The sequence below is a fragment of the Hemitrygon akajei genome, chromosome 11 (genome assembly GCF_048418815.1).
Source record: "Hemitrygon akajei chromosome 11, sHemAka1.3, whole genome shotgun sequence".
In the NCBI taxonomy this organism is placed as follows: Eukaryota; Metazoa; Chordata; class Chondrichthyes; order Myliobatiformes; family Dasyatidae; genus Hemitrygon; species Hemitrygon akajei.
The window spans coordinates 163577649-163584266 of NC_133134.1; positions in this window are offsets into that span (position 1 = coordinate 163577649).

Sequence of the window (6618 nt, forward strand, 5' to 3'; positions counted from 1 at the left end):
CTCAACCATCAGACTCCCGAACCAGAGAGAATAATTTCACTCAATTTCACTTGCCCCATCACTGAACTGGACTCACTTTCAAGGACTCTTCTTTCTCTATTTATTGTTTATTTGTTAATTACTATAGTTATTTTTATTTCTTTATCTTTCTGTCGGTATTTTCACAGTTTGTTCTTTTTGTGCACATTGGTTGTTGTCCGTCCTGTTGAGCACGGTCTTCCACTGATTCTTTTGTGTTTTGCTGAGATTGCCTGCAAAAAGAGGAATCGTGGGTTGTATATGGTGATATGTATGTACTTTGATAGCAATTTACTTGGAACTTGGAGAGTTGGACAATGGGTAGGGAGAAGTGTGGGGGAGTTGAGTAAGTGGGGGGGGGGTCCTGGCAGGGGGTTGATCATGTGGATGGGGGGAAGATGGAGGGGAGAAAGAAGAGGGCAGATAGAATCTAAAGGAGTGGGTCTTGTGCTCAAGTCTGTACAGAGGGATTTGAATCTACAGCCTTCTGACTCGGGCAAAAGTTGAATGTTGTGACCACCTGAAATAAACTATCATTCTATGACTTGTTTCAGGATAGGAAGCTACTCTTGCAAGATGGCTGAAGTCAAACAGATATTTAAACATTTCTGCCCAAAGAGTCAGACGTTGTTTGGAGACCTGTTCACCACCTCAGGCCACAGGTGTCAGCCCGAGCAAGTAAGTTTTGCTGTCGTTTTAATTATGTTCCTTTTACTTACACATCTGAAGCCTTTTAGTGAGCCCTTCATAATGCCAGCAGAAGGTGTTAGAAACCCTACTGTGGCATTTGGGGAAACTCCTTGAATAATTTTCTTGTTCCAGTGAGTCATTTGTCAGGACCACTAAAATGATCAGATGTTCAGTAGTGGTGACCAACCTGATGCTTTATCTGGGAATTAGTGTCTTCCCAGAATTAACATCTTGATATAGTATCCTGTGGTCACATTTACCTCTAGTTCATCAACAAAAGAGGTTGCAGATGCTGGAATCTGGAGCAACAGAGAATCTGCTGGACTACACCAGCGGTTCCTGACCTTTTTTATGTCATAGACCAATGCCATTACCTGAGGGCTCTGTGGACCCTGGGTTGGGAGCCCCTGTGCTGGAGGAACTCAGCGCATTGAGCAGCAACAGTGGAGAGAATGGAATTATTGATGCTTTGGGTTGCACAGAACGATAACCTTCCTCCTTTCAACCTTACCTTTTTAGAAGAGAAAGCACTGCAGCATCTTCACTTCCTGAGGAGACTGAGGCAAGTGAGGCCCCCCTCCCTTTCTAACCAATTTTTACAGGAGCACCATCGAGAGTGTTCTGACCAGCTGCATCACTGTCTGGTAGGGGAATTGCAAGGCCTCTGACCACAAATCCCAGTAAGGACAGCTGAGAGGCTCATTGGGGTCTCCTTTCCGCACGTCCTAGATACTTGCTAGGAACTCTACATACACAGGGCCCGTACAATTGTAATTGGTCCCTCCCATTTGTCCTCCCTCGGCCATCAGGCAGGAGGTATTGTAGCATTAGGACAAGAACAGTTAGAATGGGAAACAGCTTCTTTTCTTTCCCCAGGCTGTGAGACTACTGAACTCCCGGCCACCACCCAGATCCCAACATGTATGAAACGCCAGTAGCGTTATACTGTTTATGTTTTAACTTGTGACATGAATGCACCTTATTTTTTGTTAACTGCATTGTGGTAATATTACCTTTATGCGTTGTGTGTGTGAGTTGTATGTGCTGTGTTGTGCACCTTGGTCGGGAGGAATATTGTTTTGTTTGGCCATATACATGTGCATGGTTGAAGTGACAATAAACTTGAACTTGAAACCCTGCATCAGGACTGAGTTCAATCAACACTTTATTTGCTACATGAATACCTGGCATTCTTCTACTGAGCTCTGCTTTGTGGAAGTAAATGTAGATCAGAATCAGGTTTATTATCTTTGACTTGTGTGACATGAAATCTGCTGTGCGGCAACAGCATGCTGCAAAGACAGGGAAAAAGAAGCTGAACAGCTTAGCCCATTTCAGTTGTCCAACTTATCTATCAGCATGAGTCAGAGTGGGGGTGGTGGCATCAGCCCATTATGCGACTCTTGCCGTTGCAAGATCTTGTTTTATTTCATCGCCACACTTAATCCATCCTTCTGCCCTGACTATGACTTCAGCAGAGCAAAAAGCCACGACTTCAGCAGGGAGCCCATTCTCAACTGCGAAGCGGACAGGCCAGAGTGGAGTTACAAGAATGCTCATCCAATTTAAACTTAGATTTAAAGAAAGGCTTCTATGCACCAATATGTCAGGGTCTTGATAAAATGGGTCAAGATGTAAATACAGGTGGTGATCTATAATAGTAGATCAATCCAGTCAGATTAGTTGCTTTTAGTAAATCTGACTTTGACATTCACAGATTTTTACAGTAAACAGTTTACACTATTTTTCAGGCAGAGTTGTTTATTCAGCAAATGTGTATTCTACAGGAACATAATTAGGCTTCACTGAATAATGCCAGGATGACTTAAAGGCGATTGAAGATTAGCTTTAGGGTCGTGACTACAGCCCAGTACATCATGAGTAAAGCCCTCCCAAACATTGAGTACCTCTGCATGAAGTGCTATCATAGGAAAGCAGCGTCCATCATCAGGGACCCACACAACGCAGGACATGTTTGCACAAAGTTAAGGGAGGGAAGTTTAGGGGAGACATCAGGGGTAAGTTTTTTACACAGAGGGCTGTGAGTGCCTGGAATGACTTGCCAGGGATGGTGGTGGAGGCTAAAACATTAGGGGTGTATGAGAGCCTCTTGGACAGGCACATGGATGAAAGAAAAATAGAGGGTTATGGGGTATGTGGGTTTAGTACTTTTTTTTTAAGGACTATATGGGTTGGCACAACATGGAGGGCTGAAGGGCCTGTACTGTGCTGTAGTGTTCTATGGTTCTATGTTCTCTCCTCACTGATGCCATTAGGAAGAAGGACCCACACCACCAGGTTCAGGCACAGTTATTACCCCTCAACCATCATGTTCTTGAACCAAAGTGGATAACCTCACTCAGCTTCACTCGTTCCATCACTGAAAGGTTCCCTCAACCAACGGACTCACTTTCAAGGACTCTTCATCTCATGTTCTCAAAATGTATTGCTTATTTATTTATTATTATTAGTATTTCTTTCTTTTTGTATTTGTACAGTTTGTTGTCTTCTGCACTCTGGTTGAATGCCCAAGTTGGGTGGTCTTTCATTGATTCTGTTACGGCTATTATTCTATTATGGATTTATTGAGTATGCCACAAGAAAATGAATATCGGTTGTATATGGTAACATATATATATACTTTGCTAACAAATTTGCTTTGAACTTGGAACTTTATTTGTCACATGAGCATTGAAACATACAGCGAATGTACTGGTGCCGGCCCACAAATGTCACCAAACTACTGCCGGGAACGTAGCATACCCACAATTCACTAACCCTAATCCTAACACTGACCTGGATATCTTTGGAACGTGGTAGGAATCTGGAGCACCCAGAGGAAACCCTCACGATCACGGGGAAAACATACAGACTCCGAACAGGCAGTGTACCTAATAATGTGGCCACTGAGTGTATGTTTGTGGTCTTAAACTGCTGCAGCCCATCCTCTGACCTCTCATTAACAAGACATTTTTTTCCCGCGGAACTGCCGCTCAATGGATGGTTTTGTTTTACACACCATTAACTCTAGACTCTGTAAACTTTAGAAACTGTTGTGCGTGAAAATCCCAGGAGATCAGAAGTTCCTGGGATACTCAAACCACCCTGCCTGGCACCAACAATCATTCCCCGGTCAAAGTCACTTAGATCTCATTTCTTCCCCATTCTGATGTTTCGTCTGAACAACAACTGAACCTCTTGACATGTCTGCATGATTTTATGCATTGAGCTGCTGCCGCATGATTGGCTGATTAGATATTTGCGTTAATAAGCACGTGAACAGGGGTACCTAATAAAGTGGCCACTGTGTGTACTTTGCTTCTGTTCAACTCAATTTAGTACGTTGCACTTTACTGAAAAGGCTGTTGGACACTGGAACCTACTTAGCCCTGTGATAAACATCTCTATACACACACATACACACAGAAACAGCATTTAGATAATATATACACAGTGCTTGATGTGTCTTTGATCGTACAAAGTACAAGTTCAAAGTAAATTTATTATCAAAGTACATATATGTCACTATATACAACCTGAGCAACACACACAAAATGTTGGTGGAACACAGCAGGCCAGGCAGCATCTATAGGGAGAAGCGCTGACAACGTTTCGGGCCGAGACCCTTCATCAGGACTAACCGAAAGGAAAGATAGTAAGAGATTTGAAAGTAGTGGGGGGAGGGGGAAATGCGAAATGATAGGAGAAGACCGGAGGGGGTGGGATGAAGCTAAGAGCTGGAAAGGTGATTGGCGAAAGTGATACAGAGCTGGAGAAGGGAAAGGATTATGGGACGGGAGGCCTCAGGAGAAAGAAAGGGGGGGGAAGCACCTGAGGGAGATGGAGAACAGGCAAACAACTAAATAGGTCAGGGATGGGTTAAGAAGGGGAGGAGGGGCATTAACGGAAGTTAGAGAAGTCAATGTTCATGCCATCAGGTTGGAGGCTACCCAGCCGGTATATAAGGTGTTGTTCCTCCAACCTGAGTTTGGATTCATGTTGACAATAGAGGAGACCATGGATAGACATATCAGAATGGGAATGGGACGTGGAATTAAAATGTGTGGCCACTGGGAGATCCTGCTTTTTCTGGCGGACCAAGCGTAGGTGTTCAGCGAAACGTTCTCCCAGTCTGCGTCGGGTCTCACCAATATATAAAAGGCCACACCAGGAGCACCGGATGCAGTATACCACACCAGCCGACTCACAGGTGAAGTGTCGCCTCACCTGGAAGGACTGTCTGGGGCCCTGAATGGTGGTGAGGGAGGAAGTGTAAGGGCAGTTGTAGCACTTGTTCCGCTTACAAGGATAAGTGCCAGGAGGGAGATCGGTGGGAAGGGATGGGGGGGACGAGTGGACAAGGGAGTCGCGTAAGGAGCGATCCCTGCGAAAAGCAGAAAGATGGGGGAGGGAAAAATGTGTTTGGTAGTGGGATCCCGTTGGAGGTGGCGGAAGTTATGGAGAATTATACGTTGGACTTGGAGGCTGGTGGGGTGGTAGGTAAGGACAAGGGGAACCCTATCCCGAGTGGGGTGGCGGGTGGATGGGGTGAGGGCAGATGTGCAGGAAATGGGAGAGATGCGTTTGAGAGCAGAGTTGATGGTGGACGAAGGGAAGCCCCTTTGTTTAAAAAAGGAAGACATCTCCTTCGTCCTGGAATGAAAAGCCTCATCCTGAGAGCAGATGCGGCGGAGACGGAGGAATTGTGAGAAGGGGATAGCCTTTTTGCAAGAGACAGGGTGGGAAGAGGAATAGTCCAGGTAGCTGTGAGAGTCTGTAGGCTTATAGTAGATGTCAGTAGATGGGCCGTCTCCAGAGATGGAGACAGAAAGAAGGCTATAAGTTATGAGATTTGTCTTTTGGATTATGAAGCTTACAGTTAAAATGTTACCAGGTTTTCCTGGACTGGTTAGTGAACAGCACAGCTGAAAGAGCGTACCCTATTTTGTTCTTCTTAATGAAAATAAACAGCTATCACGTTTTCTGTGTGACAGTTACAATCCAGATCTGAATCCAGACCCTTATGGCGAGGAGGGAACCTTGTGGTTGCTTAGCTACTTCCACAACCAGAGGCTGAAGAGAATTGTATTCTTCACCTGTATTTTAGCCAGGTGAGTGGACATCAATTGCTGCCCAGGACTTTAAATCGTTTTGGTTTGACAGTTGCAATGGGTATTCCTCCTTTACTTGGCTTGTTGCCTTTAGCATCGGAAATATAGGAGCACAAACTTTAAATCTGTCAGTCTACACTGGATTTCAGGGTGCTTTAACACTGCCATCAAGTTCCCTTGGTGAAGAAAGTAATAACACTGTTTCATAAGACTGTAAGACAAAGGAGCAGAATTTGGCCATTTTGCCCATCAAGTCTGCCCTGTCATTTCATCATCGTATCATAAAACAGAGAAGAGTAGGACATAGTGCTGGTGTTGTGCTAACCTTTTAACCCTGCTTGGTCATCAAGATTCATATAAACCTGGGGTCCATGCCCCCTTGCTTGATGGTATTGGTCCATGGCATAAAAAAGGTTGGAAACTTCTGATACAAACTCAAAAGGTTCTGCAAATGCTGGAAATTTATGGCAACATATACAGGATGCTGGAGGAACTCAGGAGGTCAGGCAGCATCTGTGGAAAGGAATAAAGAGTTGATGTTTTCAGTCATGACCCTTCATCAGTCTAACCCTTCAATCTCACTTAGCCCTCCATTTTTCTTTCATCCGTGTGCCTATTTAAGAGTCTCCTAAATGTCCCTAATCATGTATCTGCCTCTACCCACCATGCTGTATGTGTAATAAAAAACCCTTACTCTAACATCCCTCTCATACTTTTCTCCCAACACCGTAAAGGTATGCTCTCTTGTATGACTCCTGATGAAGGGTTTCGGCCCGAAACGTCATCACTACCTCCTTCC